General features: G+C 40.0%; 1 protein-coding gene across 2 annotated transcripts in view; it reads right to left on the reverse strand.

Moving 5' to 3' along the window:
• EFEMP1 (EGF containing fibulin extracellular matrix protein 1) overlaps window positions 1–17,391 on the reverse strand; it is a 60,749-nt gene that overhangs the window by 21,475 nt on the left and 21,883 nt on the right. The window lies entirely within an intron of this gene.

Below are 17,391 nucleotides of genomic sequence, written 5' to 3' on the forward strand. Positions count from 1 at the left end.
CCTATTATTTGATTAGGACATCAGATCTACAGACCTCTGAATTAATCTTAATATCAGCCCTGTGGAATAAATAGGTGATTACATCATCTACAATTTACGGGTGAGGCTGGAGGGTGTCACTGAAATGTAGATTGGTTTTTTTCTTCTGTTGATTCTGTTCCAGTTAAAGGTGAGATCGTATGGTATTTGTCCCTCACCGCCTGGCTTATTTCACTTAGCATAATGCTCTCCAGTTCCACCCATGCTGTTGCAAAGGGTATAAGCTCCTTCTTTCTCTCTGCTGCATAGAATTCCATTGTGTAAATATACCATAGTTTTTGGATCCACTCATTTGCTGATGGGCACTTAGGTTGCTTCCCGTACTTGGCTAACCAGAGACATTGAAGTTAAGAACAATCTAACAAGGGGGAGGGGGGGAGTAGGGAGGGGACAGTGAGGAGAGGGGATTACAGGAAGTACTATAAAGGACACATGGACAAAATCAAGGGGGAGGGTGGAAGTAGGGGAGGGAGGTGGGTGCGGCTGGGGTGGGGTAGAGGGATGGGGAGAAAAGGCATACAACTGTAATTGAATAACAATAAAAATTAAAAAGGAAAAGAAATGTAGATAGGTGAGATAACCTGCCCAAGGTCACAGAGAGCAGAAATTCAAACCCAAAATTTCCATTTTTGCCTCCGCATTGTAGGCCTCCGGAAAGATTTATTTCTGAAGAGTTCTGGATAGCAGCAGTTTTATTGTGGTCACATATATTGAACTCTTCTTAGTGCTGAAGAGAGGCTCGTTAATCTGTAGTGCCGTGGTTCCTCCCTGCATCTTTCTTCCATGTTAGAATAACATTCAGGGCCCTCCAAGTCTTCTGTTTCCCTCCCCACTCCTTAGCCAATTATCAACAATTTTTGTCAAAGACTTTCTATTTCCCTTGCTGCTTCTTTCCTAGCACTGGAATCAGATTTATCTGGGCCAAATGCCCAGTTCTAGTTAGCTTTACACCCTTCTGAAATTATCAGCCAGAATTCACCCAAGCTAAGCAGTTCTAGTGGAGAAAATAAATACTGATATTAAGTAACAAAAGAAGACTGTCTTCATCCATGGTCAGCGATAGATTTATAGTTCTAGATTCTTATCTGTTCTGGCAAAACGGATTGTTCATCATTTAGTGTGCTTTAAATGATAAACGAAAATATCACCAAAATCAACAAATATCAGTCTCCCTAATAGTTCATGTTATTGTTTTAGAAAGTGATGCTGGAGAGTTACGTGTCCTGAGTCCCTACCATCACACTGTGTTCTGTCAGAACCTTGAGATATGCTGTTCCCCTACAGGAAGAACGCTACGTGGGCTCCAAGTTACTTTTTCCAGCACCAAGGATGGGTTTCACTGCAAATCCCTCCTCTGTTATCTGGTCTCCCCTGTAGTTGGTGGTGTTCATTTGCGAGATGACTGGGTGAGGTTAGACACAGGGTTCGTGCATGTGGGGGAGAAAACCAACTGACGCGTGGGAACGCTCAACTCGTGACTCCTCTGTATTGCGCACAAACCAAATGAGCCAATCAGTCATACACTAAAACAGGAGAATGAACAAGGAAACAAATACCTTAATTCTCATTTTCAGGTCTTTTTGCACACGGGCAAAGTGAAGCCCATTGCTTTCGGAATCTTAAAGAAAAAACATTTTCTACAAATAATTAATTGCTAGGTATGCTCTCTGGCATCTCTGTGAATGTTATATCCAGCTAACCTCCTTTTTTTATTCTTAAACTTAATTATCCATTAAACAAACATTTGGTAAAAGATGATCCTAGTATTTGGGATGATATTACAACCAGCCATCAATCTACAACCTTGTGGAGATAAAACTGTATTTTGAAACAAACAGCACCATCAGTCTTTGTCCCAGGGTGCTCAGTACCAGGAACTAGAGGCCCTCAGTGTGAAAATTCAAGCCCATCTCATACAAGCTGTGGACCTGGCCTTTGGAGGAATTAGGATCCCCCTTTATTATGGGATGCCTATGCACTGACATTTCAATTGTGTTTTCCTGGTGCTCCACTACTTCACCTTGAACCTCCCACACCCTCCCATCCTGAGCTCCAGATCAAACCCCTGGAATGTGATGAACTGAATGGAGACTGACTGCATTCAACTGAGTCCACCATGCCCTGCCTTTGTGCTGCAATTTCACTCCTGGCCCCTTTTCCTGAGTCCTTACAGCCAGATTAGTCAGTCTCTCTAGCCCAAAGTACACACATTGCTGGCTTACTCCTTCAGGCCAATCATCACTTGAGGTCACATAAGCCCCTGGCTATGGCAATGCCAATTATAACAAGCATGGCTTGGTGACCTCCTAATCGTGTGAGACCAATTACATTATACTTGTTGTTCATTCAACAATAAACAGCTTTTGTGCTCACTAAATTGAGGCATACTACTAAATTTGCTGAGTGTAACTTGGCAATACTTCTCTAAATCATTAACTGCCTAAGGCTTTTGAAATAAAGTATATCTTTGTGCCTCGTGCCTTTAGAACATGTTACCTTCTTGTGTGTATTTTCCTACCCATTTCATTACATCTTCCTTATGTTTCTGTACAATGTTTCCCCATATGCCTTAGGGCCCTTATGTTTTCTGAATTCCAAACGGAGCAGAGAGGGAACATGAAGGGGGAGGGGGGCTACTCAACAAATTTGCACTAATACCTTTTTATTTTCTCTTTTTGATTTAGAAAAGCAATGAGAGCATACATATGTAGTTAAATCTAAATGAATACTGAACACATACAACAAGAATAGTAATGCCTTTGGGGGTTTATAATATCTACAGAATGAAAATCCATGAGAATAACAGCATATAGATTGGCCGAGGGTAAATGGAGTTGAAATAGTTCGAGGTCCTTGCAATGTCTGGGAAGAGGTAAAACCACCAATTAATTTTAGACTTTGATAAGTCAAGGATGCATGTTAAAGTGATTTCCAGGGAAAACACTAAGGAAGAGTAAAAAAGAATGAGACCACAAAGCTACTACAGGGGAAAATGGAATACAAGATTTTCCATCACTTTAGAGAGAAGGCGAGAAGAGCAAAAAAGGAAAGTAAACTGTGCTGAACGCGAGGAAGGCAAATTCTGACACGGCAGTTTAAACCTGACCATGGCAATAGTTACATGCAACGTGAGTGGGTCAAATGCTCTTACTAAAACCCCAACATTCTCAGGCTGGTTAAAAACACAGAACCTACATAAGCTGTTTTAAGAGACACAATTTAAATATAATGACACAGATAAAAAAAGATAAAAATTATACCATGCAACACTAACCAAAAGGAGTTGGCTTGGCAATATTAATATCTGACAAAGTTGACTTTAAAGGAAAAAAGATTACTAGAGAATGAAAAGTAATACTATGTAATGATACAAGTTTTACTTCACTAGGAAAATACAGAAATCATAAATTTAACTACACTTAATCACCTGGCGTCAATATAGATAAAACAAAAGTGGATAAAACTAAAGGGAATAATGGATAAACACAATTGCAATAAGAGATATAACATACTTTCTCAATTAGCTAAAAGAATAAGCATACATTTTCAGAAATGAATAGAAAATATGAATAACATGATTAAGATTTTTGAAATAATTGACACTTAGGACACTGTACAGCATACATAACCTTTTTAAGTATTGAGAAAAACACAAAAAGAAAATGACTATTTGCTGGCCTAAGGTAAGATTAAATAAATTTCAGAAATTACAACATGCAGTTTATATTCTCTAACTACAGTGTAAATAAGATAGAAATAACCACAGGGAGAGATGGCACCCCCAGCGAAGTCGTGCAAGTTCTGCACCCCTCCCCGTGTACCTTGCCCTGTGCAACCCTTCCCGCTGGAGGTTCATTGCATCCTCTGTCATATCCTTTTATAATAAACTGGCAAATGGTAAGTTAAAATGAAGAAGATAGAAATAACAACAGTGACAACAACAAAACTAGAAAAATCTCCTTATTTTGGAAAAGAAGACATACATTTCAACACAACTTATAGCTTAAAGAAGATAACAGAATCAGTGTCTGAGACTTCTTAGACATGTGGTGCATACACATAAATCTTTGTACAGTTGTACAGATTAGTTTTATAATTCATCCTCTAACATCTGAAAAACGTGCTTGATGATAAAGTTTTTTAAAAGTGCACAAGGAAAGATCTCATCTTAAGTGATTTTTTTAATATCCTCTTCCTTGAGCAAGGAAGTAATTAAGAAATCCTAGGCTTGGTGGATCCAAGATGGTGGAGGAGTAAGTGCATATTACCCATGCCTCCACTCAGGAGCAAACTGGAATTACAACTGAAATATAGAACAATCACACTGACTAGCTGAAGAGAAGTCTTATAACCAGGAATTTATAGAAGAAGCCACATCAAGACTGGTAGGAAGGCTGGAGGTGTGAAAAGGGCTGGCCCTGATCCCACAGACAGCAGCTGAGATTCCAGAGGGATACCTCAGCAGCAAAAGTCCCCTAGGAGGAGTGAGGGTTTTCAACTCCACACCAGGCTCATCAGCCCAGAGTATGAGAGCCAGGAAGAGGCATTTACATAATATGTGGCTGTGAAAATCAGTGGGAATTCTGTCTGCCAGGAAGAGAGGGGAGTTGTCTGTAGACACAGGTACATTCTTAAAAAGCCAATGCACAACATTTTGTTCCCAGCCACTCACCCTGGGTTCCAGCACAGGGAGGGCAGAACAGGCTACAGTCATGTGAAGAGAGACCGGGGTTTGTGGCTCTGGGGAGGGAGTTGAAGGGACAGCCACCAGGATCCCTGAGCTGAGTTCTTCTCCCTCCTGGCAGACACCATTTTTCTTGGATGGAGCACTCCCTTTCATATGGCCTCCACCTGGGGGAATGCAATAGCCCTACCCTTTTGACCCCCTGTCACCCCACCCTGTGGGGCTTCTGTCCCGCTGAGGAGTCAGCTGCCTGGGCCAGGCTGTAGAGGTCTGGGAAGACTCAGGTGGTGCTAGTGACTGAGTTCTATGGCTTTGGGGTGGGGTCTGCTCTCTTTACCTTCCCCCAAGCCTGACTGGCACCTCCCCCTCAAGGAAGATCCACTAGCCCCACTCCCTGATTCCCAGTGGTCCAGTCCTGCTGAAATTGGCCTCTGGACAGAATCTGGGACAGCCTGAGTTGTGTGGCTCTAGGAGAGGGGACATTATTACCCTGCATGCCCAACTGGTACAGAGCCCTCCTTCACATGGCCTAATCTTGGTCTGTTTGGGCCTAATAAACTCTGCTGGCCTCACCATGACAACTCCCTGAGATCCCACTCTACCCATAAAGGTGTATAAGCAACTAGCAGGTGGCAGCTAGACTTGATATACCCTGGGACATTTGTTAAGTGGCCTCAGATCCAGTACTGGCACCAAGTTTGAACCTGTATCAATCTGGTGAGCACCACTTGCCCCTACCTGGTGACTCACTGAGAACTACCTTATACAACTCAAATACCGCTGGAGGCTCTTTCAGTGACAGCCTAACAGGCAGCCGGCAAGCAGAGACAGGCAAAGGTGGATCTCAAGGTTCTTTGGGATCTTTGCTGACCTTTACTGGTAAAAGCCAGACTTGGTGTTCAGCTTGGTCCTTCCTGCACACACCTTGGTCCACCAGAGGCATCCATAAATAGTGGATTGCTTTGTAGCTCCAAACAGGTAGCCCAGGGCCAATCAAAGTCTGCAACTGACAATGGCCTGCACCAGAACCAACACATCCAGAGGCTAGCTTTAGACAACAGCAGAGCAGGATCCTATCAGCCTCACAAGAGGCATATGCAAAGGGCAAACTTGGCAGGCACCAGAACCTGCTGAGGCAAATTCCACTTCATGTGGTTGGCACTTACACAACAGCTTGTATACTGTGGTCAGGGTGGATCCTCAGAATTAACCAGCCTGAGGCTTGACCTCATGCATGAACAGGTCAATAGCACTCATTTACAACAGGAGGGCCCACATAACCCACAAAAGGGTCATTCCTGGAGCATCCAGCTCAAGTGATCAAGTAGACTATGCTACTGGGTCCCACAGGACACCTGCTACATAAGGCCACCCAACCAAGACTGGAAGTCATAGCAGCTCTGCCTAATACAGAGAGACAAAAACAAAGAGGCAGCCAAAATGGGAAGACAAACAAACATGCCCCAAATAAGAGAACAGGAGCTACATGAAATGAAGGAAAACAATTTATCAGATGTAGAGTTAAAAAAAAATGGTTATAAGAATGCCCAAGGGACTTAGTGAGAACTAAGACAGCATGAAAAAAAGGACATAGAAACCATAAAAAAGACCAGTCAGAAATGCAGAATACAATATCTGAAATGATACTGTATATAAAGAACCCTAAGGATTCTAACAAAAAACCCCCCCACACACAAAAAAACCTACTAGAACTGATAAATGAATTCAGCAAAGTGGCAGAATACAAAATAAATATTAAGAAATCAGTTGCATTTTTATATGCCAATAATGAACTACCAGAAAGGGAAACAAGGCCCAGGTCATGTTGTTCAGTTAGTCTGAGTGCCATCCTGTACACCAAAAGGTCAGGGCACACACCTAGGTTGCAGATTCGATCCCCAGTTGGAGTGCATACAGGAAGCAGCTGATCAATGTTTCCCTCTCACATCAGTGTTTTTCTCTCTCTCTCTCGTCAATAAAAAAAACACACACACACATATCCTCAGTTGAGGATTAAAATTAAAAAAATAAATAAAAAGAAAGGGAAACTAAGAATCCAATCTCATTTACAATTGCACTAAAAAATACTTAGGAATAAATTTAACCAAGGATGTAAAAGGCCTGTATTCAGAAAATTATAGAACACTAAGTAAAGAAATTGAAGAAGATACAGATAAGTGGAAGCATATACCATGTTAATAGAGAGGATGAATTAACATCACTAAAATTCATTAAAATATCCATACTATCCAAGCAATCTACAGATTTAGTGCAATTTCTATCGCGATACCAATGGCATATTTCACAGAATTAGAACAAATATTTCAAAAATTTGTATGGAACCAATGAAGATCTCAAATACCCACAGCAATCTTGAGAAAGAAGAGTGAAGTTCGAGGAATCATACTAGAAGGCCATGGTAATCAAAACAGCATGGTACTGGCATAAAAACAGACAGATAGATCAATGGAACATAACAGAGACCCCAGAAATAAACCCATGTCTTTATGGCCAATTAATATTTGACAGAGGAAGCAAGAACATACAATGGGGTAAAGACAATCTCTTCATTAAATGGTGTTGGGAAAAATGGACAGATATATGCAAAAAAATGAAACTAGACCACCTTCTGACACCATACGCAAAAATAAACTCAAAATTAAACACTTAAGTGTTAGGCTCAAAACCATAAAAATCCTAGATGAAATCATAGGCAATAAATTTTCAGACATTTCTCATAGCAATATTTTTTCTGATATAGCTTCTCAGGCAAAGGAAACAAAAGAAAAAATAAACAAATGGGATGACATCAAACTAAAATGTCTTTGCACAGGCAAGGAAACCATCTACAAAATGAAAAGACAAACCACTGGATGGGAGGACATATTTGCAGTGACACATCTGATAAAGGGTTAGCATCCAAAATTTATCCCAAACTCATAAAACTCAACACCAAAAAACAAAACAAAATAACAGTCAATTAAAGAATTGGCAAAGGACCTGAACAGACACTTCTCCAAAGAGGACATACAGATGGTCAATAGACATATGAGGACATGCTCATTGTCAATAATCACCAGAGAAATATAAATTAAAGTCACAACATCGCCTCACACCTATCTGAATGACTATTATCAATAAATCAACAAACACCAAGTGTCAGTGAGGATGTGGAGAAAAGGGAACCCTTGGGCACTGTGGGTGAGAATGCAGGTTGGTACAACTACTATGGAAAGCAGTATGGAGTTTTCTCAAAAACTACAAATGGAACTGCCTTTTCACCCAGAGATCCCACTTCTGGGAACATATGTGAAGAAACCTGAAACACTAATCTGAAAGAATATATGCACCCTCATGGCCATTGCAACATTATTTATAATAGCCAAGATTTGGAAGTAGCCCAAGTGTCCATCAAGGGATGAGTCGGTAAAAAAGCTGTGGTACATTTACACAATGTAATACCACTTGAGCATAAAAAAGGACATCTTACCCTTTGTGACAGCATGGATGGACCTGGAGAGAATTATGTAAGTGAAATCAACCAGTCAGAGAAAGACAAGTACCATATGATTTCACTTATATGTGGAATCCAATGAACAAAATAAACTAATAACAAAATAGAAACAGGTTCATAGAGACAGAGAATAGACTGACAGCTGTCAGAGGAGAGGGGATTAAGGGCTGGGTGAAAAAGGTGAAGGGATTAAGCAAAACAAACAAACAAAGAGAAAACAAAAAGAAAAACAAACTCACAGACCCAGAGAACAGCATGGTGATTACCAGAAGCAAAGTGGTGTGGGGGGAGGCAGAGAGGGTCAAGGGCAGATAAATGGAGACGGAAGGGACTTGACTTAGGGTGGTGAACACACAATACAATATCCAGATGATGTATTATAGAATTGTACTTCTGAAACCTATATAATTTATTAATGTCACCCCAATAAATTCAATTAAAAATAAAGTCAGTTGATTAGCAACCTTAAAAAAAAAGAAATCCTAGACTTATTATTCTTTGTCCTGTGTTAAGAATTTTTTGGAAAAGAAGACTCTGCAGACTTCATCATATAAAGGCACATGATTATTTAGCGATCAAATTGTAAAATGTGAGCAAATATCATCTTGTGCCCAAATCTTTAATACACCATTAAACCAAATGAGACTTGACTTCTTGTTTTTTTTGCCCAAATTGATAACATAGTTACCATTTTCCCTAAGTTATTCATGAATTGCCATTCATACTTGAATTTAATTTGCTGATAAGTTAGTTGTGTTTGACATACATAGGCTGTGGAGCCCCCTCCCCTGCCCTTTTCTGAGTTAAAACACTTTCAGTGTTGTAAAGGAAGAACATTCCAATAACTGCTGAGTATTAGTTCAAGGAGTACCTAAAGGCAATAGTGGATGAAAAAAATACTGTTTATTAAAATTATGGACCCTGTGAGGGTTTCACTTCTAAATATTTCTCAAGCTAGTGTATATAATAGTCTTTGGGATTTTAGATGAGTGTGTGGGCCTTGTACATTACATTTCCATTGGGGGCAAAAATAAATTTGGACTCTATGGTCTGCCTGGAAAAAGCCCAGCCATTGTTAATATAATGAGAATGGTTTGCATGACATTGATATAACCTGGCAGCCAAGGAGAGTGGATTGGAATGTGTACGCGTGAACAATGATGACTTCATTGTACTAGTCAGTGGGGGTGGTATCTGCCATTGAGTGAGCATCTATACTGTGTGGCTGAAACATCCAAAATGACTCAGCCAGTAGAGCAACAAATCTGCATCAAATTTTGCATGAAGCTTGAACATTCCTCTGCAGAAACTATTTGGATGATTCAGAAGGCCACAGCTATGGGCAATTGGTGATTGGCAGTTTCATCACGACAATGCACTTGCTCATGCATCACATCTCGTGCAGAGTTTTTTGTCGAAACATCAAATCACCCAGGTGACTCAGCCTTCATACAGCCCATATTTGACATCCTGAGACTTCTGGCTTTTCCTGAAACTAAAATCACCTTTGAAAGGGAAGAGATTTCCAACCATCAATGAAATTCAGGGAAATACGAAGGGGCAGCTGATGGTGATTGGGAGAACTGTGTGAGGTCCCAAAGTATCTACTTTGAAGGGGATTGAGGCATCATTGTCCTATGTACAATGTGTCTTACATTTTGTGTCTTCTTCAATAAATGTCTCTATTTTTTATATTACATGGCTGGATACCTTCTGGACAGACCTTGTATGCTTAAAGATCTCTTTTAGCCTTAAGAATCTAAGATTAAAACTCTGCTGAATTCCTGAATGCTGGTGTAAAAAGTATTCATTTTCTCACTTTTCTGTCTTCTGCTGTCTCTAACTTAAAATGTTGAATCCTGAGAACCCTGAATAACATGCTCTTGCTTTTGGGGGACCATAACCATAGGTCTCTATATCTCTTCTTCTGTTTCGTTTTTCAGCACTAACTTGTCCGTCCTTCTAATTTGTAATCAAAGGAGAGTCTAAAATGGACTCATCTTCTGGACAGAATTAAATGGCTCTGCTAGCAGAGTGAGATGAATAGAAAGTTCTCCTCAATGTTTAAATGCACTACTGTGTACCTGTAAGGTTATATTCCTGTCAGGAATTTAGGGTAGCTTAATGCCTGCTTGGCAGCATAAACTCTGAAAGTCTCATGGGGAAACACGCCCTGTACACGGTTTCTGTGTCTGTAGAGTACAAAAAGAGATGGGTCCGTGCCAGTTATGCAGTTGATGTGCTAAAGGTAGATGCCAAAGTAAGGCAGCCTTTAACAGAGTTACTTTGCATGAATAAACACAGATAAAAAAGTCCATGTTCTTGAATCCGCTATAGACACTTAAAAGGGTTACTGCACGAAGCCCATCCATGGAGTCTATCATGTTCCAAGTTTTCATTTTAGAAGAAAATGGAAAAATTGAGCAATTCATATTATTAACTTTAAAATTAGCCTAGAATTATTTTTTCCTTATAAATGCAATAATTTGTTTGTGGAAACCTTTAAATGAAAACCTTTGATTTGGGGCACATACGTGGTTGATGTGGATGACTGTGAGGCTTCCAGAGAGGTGTAAGGAGGTCCTCTGTTAGTGACCTTCAACTATGGGTCTCTTTCTATGGCACTCAGAATTAGGATAATCATTCTATTTTCTCACTGCATCGTCTTTTTAAGGTCTAAATTATTTTATTTGAGATCATATCTTTCTTTAGTTTTCTTTTTCTAGCCTTATTACACTAAGAATTTATTATACCAGGAATTAGAGTTTATGGGAGGACTTGTTGATCTTTTGAGAAAGTCTGAGAACCACAGAATAAAATTTTTTCTTATGCAACTCACTGAGAGGAAGATATGAAGTATGACTGAGACAGAGAAGAGGGTAAGATCATGGGTTTTAGAGTCAAATAGGTCTCAGTTCTGGTTCAAGCAATACCACACTTTAGTTATGTGTCCAGAAGCGTTAATTATTGAACCTTTCAGGGTCTCACCATCATATCTGCCAAGTAGGGATAGTGCCCATTTCATAAAGTTATTGTGAGCGCCAACTGAAGTGACATACAACCAAACGGTACCCGGTGCCACTACGTGCTCAAATAACTAAGTTGGCGTGCATCAAGTTGGTGCCTCCGTTGTATACAGATGGAAGGAAGCAAGAAAACTGTAGAAAGTCAGGTGTTTTAATAGAATTTTCTATTTAGTGCCTGAGTTTGAGCACACATACTCTCTTCATTTACTTGTCGGTGTCAGATTTTGAATGTGGTCCATCATGGCTGAGGTCACCCTGGGGACACCAATGCACTGAATGATCTCCCTTGTTTTGCAGTATTCCAGATGAATGGATTCAAGAACAGCAAACCAGCCTTTCTTTTTAAAGCTATTTTTCATTAGAGAAACTGCAAATATTCAAACAAATGGGATCTGGCAAAGCAAAAGAATCTAACGTCTTTAACTTTTAATAATACGTTGTGATATCAAAGGACAGTTGATGGCGATAGGACCCCTTTACAGTAAGCAATAGGGTGTTAATGTTTGTAAAGACCACTTAGCAAGCACAGCTTAACTAGTACTCTAATTAGAACCTATAAATAACGTGGAGACAGAACTTTTGTGTGAACAAATTCTATCTATGAAAAAGCTATGAAAAAGTAAATTTCAGCAGCAATGTTTCTTCATTATGCTGGCTATGTCAAGGAAAGCATGATCATCATCTTTCCAGCAGTGATGAAATTGTAAATTGGAACTAGAGAACAGAGAGGGAATACTTTCAAATCTAGTGAAGATAACTGCATGTAAAGTCAGGTCAAATATTTCTGGGTGTTTGGTTATAAGGGCCAGGCTCAGAGTTAGACTCTAAGATGAAAAGACTGGATGTCTGACCTCTCAGATGAGCAAGTCCAAGGGGTTTCCACAAAACCTAATGGTAATCTACATCACTTGTAGTTAATGAGGCATACATTAAATGTTACTACATAGGAGAGTTTGATTTGGAGTCAACTATGCTAGTGATAGAGTAAAACCATGGCACATTAGAGAAATACTGTTTTGGAAAACTAATTTTGGTTTCTTTAAACACCAAATGACTTCCTTCAAGTGCTTTCCTTATAACCCCAGGTGAATGATATATGTGTGTATGATAGTCTCTTGTTCCCCTATTAAGGGGATAACAGAGAATGAAGAAGAAAATGAAATAATTAAAAGTCAAGGAAAAGCACTGTGCTTATGGTGACAGTATGACAAATCAGCAGGTGGTTAAGCTGTTTGTCTCTCTCCATCCTGCATTTCTGACTCCCTTCTATTTAAACATTTGTTTTTGCATTCACCTTTTCTCAACTTTACCCTAATTGAACAGACCATTCTTTAACTTGAGAGCTCTGGCTGGTGCCACAGCCGAGGTAGTATGAGAACCATCTCCACTGGTCCGTAGGCCTTGAGCGCTTCAGCAGTGGTCTGGGAGTGCTTGTTTCCCTGGCTCAGCACTGTGGCTCTTCAGTGCACCCCAACCACTGGGAGCTCAGCAGGGCTGCCCCTGCCATCTTCATCTCCTCAGTGAGTCTGGGCTGCTGTCCAGGCCCTCGGGACTCCAACACCTGCCAGCTAGTCTTGTGCCTATGCATGCAGATATCAATAAAATGCAGGAGGTCCTGTATGATTGGTTTGAACCTCATTGCAACATAAGAAGTCATTTCATTTAAAAGAAAGTCTTTTCCTTAGATTCCAACTTATCAATGCCATCTTACGTGACCTCCCTCATCAGCTAGGCAACATACTGCCTTGTGCAACAGACATGTTACCACTAGTCTGCCTTTGCTGTGGGCCTCTCTGCAACCTCTCTACCTGAGCAGGATGGACTCCTCTTCAAGGTCCAGCTCACGCCCACCTTCTTTATGCTTCTGTTTCCAGGTTCCTTTGGCCCATGTAAGATCACTACAGAAAATAGCTTTGTCCCGCTGATCTTTTTGTGGACAGCTGCATCCACAAATTATCTTTGTTAAGAAAGAGGCGCAGCAGAACACTTGCTATCTCTGGAAAGTCAACTGCCTTGAAGAGGCCTTGGATGCCTTCTCCCCACCTCACCTTAAGTAGAGCCGCCTTAAGGATGGAGGGCTGTCCCTGGCACTTTGTCTGGCTCAGAGCCCTAACCAAGCTTTGCCCTGACTACCGAATTCAGGCTTTCTCCACTAGGAAACCAGCACTGGATATGTCTAGGCACACATCAGTGGCCTATATAGTCTCAGTTTGCTGAAGGAACCTGTTGAACTCTCCATTAGGTTTGATGTGTAAATTCTATCACTGTTATAATGTGGCAAAAACACTTAAGATAAATAACACTCAAAGCTTTCATATTATTTATATAATTATATTGTCACTACGATACATTTTTAAATAAAGTGAATGTGTACGACCTCTTGTAGCTTCTGCAAAGGCTGAGTTACAACTTTCCTTTCAAACTAGTAGTCTCCCAATAAGTTTCAGTATGAACTTTCAGGTGGAACAAACCCCAAGTAGTAAAAATCCTTTAAGAGTTAGTTATCTTCTGTGTGGGTAAAATCCTAATGGCCTGGAATGATGCACTAGATGCTGAGTAGATTTTTAAGGCTGGATTTGAATCTTTCTTAAAGCTTTTCCTGAACTAAGATCTTTTTTTCCACAGCATCATATTTGATAAAAATTTCAGCCTACAAACAGAGCTGTGCTATTTGTAGAATTAAAGTCGTACTTGATATGCCTTTGAAGCACTGCTATAAATGGAGAATAAAACCACTCCTACTTAGTTACAATAAAATTACCTAACTCGGTTAGCAAGGTTAGAATTCAGAAATAAGTTCTAAAAGCTAACGATGTATTTACCTCTTTTGTGAACAAAGAAGGTGGACTTCATGTGCATTTGCATAAGTAAGTGTCAAATTGGTATAGGGCACCTTTCACCTGGAGCAGAGGGACTGTGATTGTGTCACTTCCCCGTATCTTCAAGATGAAATCCAAACTATTTAAGATGACATGGGGGGCCCTTCATGATTCGAGTCTTGCCTACCCACTGTGCTGCACACTGAATCATGCAGTACACTTACTCCCTTCTTCTCTGTCTTCTACTTACAACTTTAGTAAATGTTGTTCCGGCACAGAACGTTCTTGTTCCTTCCCTCTTTCTATTCCCCCAGTTTGTTACAGGCTAATTCCCACACATTCCTAAGACAGAGGCCTGCTGCCACCTTCTCTAGGAAGTCTCTAAAATGGAATCCAAAATGTCACATTCTAGGTACTGTCCACTTCTTCTTAACCTGGGAGCTCTCTGAAGGCCAGCATTGTACGCTTTTATCTTGTATTCTCAGCACCTGCTGTGCTTTGCACACAGTAGTTACTCAGCTCAGGTTTGTTGAATACGCTCACACTTTAAAATTATGTTTAGGGATCCAGCTCCAGGATACCTAGTCTGTGGTTTTGTGCCATCTCTCAAACTGTAAATAACAAAGCAAATATTAAAATTTTCTTTCCCATCTTATTATCCCCAAATCCAATAGAAAATAAAAAGAAATAATAAATCCAGACAACTGACATGTCACCTCCGCAGACCCCACTCTTGGGAAGGAAAAGTACAGGCACGACTTGTTTATGGAATGTTCCAGAATGGAAACAAATAGATCAATAGGTGGACAGACCAGGTTTTCTCTTTGCAAAATTCTAGCTGTGGATAGGTCATCAAAACCAAACACACAAACAAACAATCAAACAAAAACCAGTATCATGACAGTGAAGTGAGAAGCTAAATCCAGTTAAAATTCCTTTGGATTATTCTATAAACTAAACTATATAAATATTCTTATGTTCTTGCTCTGTTAGCTTAGCTGTCCAGCCACACCCCTATTCCCAAACTGCCATTCCTCTTTTTTTTACTCCATTTAAATTCTTATTGTTAAACAAAGATCATTTTTAACTGGGAAATTCATTTCCCCTAAGCAGATCAGGAAACTTGTTGTTTTCCTTCACTTATAATCAGATTATTGTTTAGTTCATGCTCATGTGCAAATTAGATGGTGGAGACTTATGGGGAAAGTGGGCCTATGGATAATTGCCTCTTACTGTAATTTCCTATAATTGCATAAACTTTATTATAACCAGGGCATGACTCTGCTTAGGTTGTGTTCACTATAGTTTGCAGTGTCACAGCCTTAAGCGTGTTAAAATAAGAGTAACTGCTATTAAAAGTCTATGTTTAGACATAGTTTATGCTTAGAGACTTGTTCTGTATTCCTTCAGTCACATATTATGAACATTCTATAGTTTAATGAATGTGGGCACGAGGCAGAAAGGCCGATTGTTCAGAAGATCATTTAAGTACTTGTTTTACTCCTAATTGGTTATTTCATAGGGTGCAGGACCTGGAATTATAAAAAGTCTTATTAATTTAGGACCTAGAGTACATTATGCTAAGTGCAATAAGCCAGGCAAAGAAAGACAAATACCATATGATCTCACTCATATGTGGAATCTAATGAACACACTGAACTAACAAGCCACATAGAGACAGACTCATAGATGGAGTGCTGGCTGACAGTTGTGGAGGATGGTTAGGGATGGAGGGACTGAGCAAGAAGGAAAAAGGACTCATGGACATGGACAGCAGGGTTGTGATTGTAGGAGGAGGAGGTATAAGGGGGATAAATGGTAATGGAAAAATGCAATAAAAATAAAAAATAAAAAGGAATGTTTTGTTTACCTTTGTAATACCTATAATATATTGATAAACAATATTATAAGCAGTTTACCCTCCTTGGAGTGGTACTTGTATTAGAATCATCATTTGACTTAGGAGAAGCACTTGCATGCAAAAATAATGAATGTTTGTTAAAAACAGTTTTAAACAAATTATTATAACCCTGAACATAGTCCTTGTGGTTCAATCTCTAATTTTTGTACCTCTTATTAGCAATGTTACTATATGAGCAGTAATTGAAAGTTAACACAATTCTTTCCTGAGAAACTCACTCACCTTTCAGTAAATCAGACTAACGCATATCCTCTCCATCCCTATTCCGCACCCTGGTCTGTTAGGGTTATTTAACACTTTTAACCATATGTCTATACTCATTTTTCTTCATCTTACAGCTGTGTAGAAGTGGCATTTTCATTATGTCACTCCTTGCTCAAAATCTTTCACTAGTTATGACAGTACTAAATCTAAAAGCCTTAACCAGGAGTCCAAGAATTCAGGGTTCTATACAACTGTTTTCAGATGACTTTTAAAAAAAATCCTTACCCAAGGATATTTTTATTGATTTTAGGGTGGGGGCAGAGAGAGACAGAGAGAGACAGAGAGAGAGGGAAACACTGATGTGAGAAAGAAACATTGTTTGGTTGCCTCCCTATGCACCCTGACTGGGGAGCAAATTCTCACCCTAGGTATGTGCTCTGACCATCACCTTTGGTGCATGGGATGACACCCTAACCAACTGAGCCACATGGCCAGGGCTCCAGTGACTCTTCCTGTCTTGTTTCCTGCTGCTCCACAGTAGTCCCTCTTCCCCACTCCAAATAAGGTCACAATACTATCATCATTATTTTGTAAACAGTGTTTATACCCAGCAAAGCCGGCCTGTCCTCCTCAGGACTGTTCACATCCAGCTCATCCTTCATGACCCAGAGGATCACATCCACTCCCTCCACGAAGTCCTAACTGGCCCCTGTTGCAGCAACCGGTCCCTCCTCTGGACTCTTCCAGTGCTTTTTGCCAACCACCCTTTACCGTCGGTTACACGGGACTGAGGCTCTCAACAATTGTTTTATTGACCTGAATTTCTGAGCTGAATTATTTGTATCATTTAATGTTTAAAAATCTGACTTTAGCCAACCTCTTCAGATAGACTGAAAAGTCCTTGCAAAGAAGAGTGGTGTGCAGGCATCAAGAACCATTTGAACACATATTAACTGAATGCATTGAAGCATCAATTGGTAAGTGACTAAAAATTAAATGAATGCATGAATAGTGCAGATTTCAGAGTATTCATGGAAACATTTATACTAACAATTTGGGGTCTAGTGAGGGAAAGAAAGGTGGAATACTCGAAAGCCAAGGCTCTTGATATTGAAATTATCCTTTAATGCATACAGGACAAAAAGCAGTGGGTCCGCCTAGAATTCTGGAAATAGGCTCTTTTG

Source organism: Desmodus rotundus, chromosome 5 (assembly GCF_022682495.2).
Source record: "Desmodus rotundus isolate HL8 chromosome 5, HLdesRot8A.1, whole genome shotgun sequence".
NCBI classification, from domain to species: domain Eukaryota; kingdom Metazoa; phylum Chordata; class Mammalia; order Chiroptera; family Phyllostomidae; genus Desmodus; species Desmodus rotundus.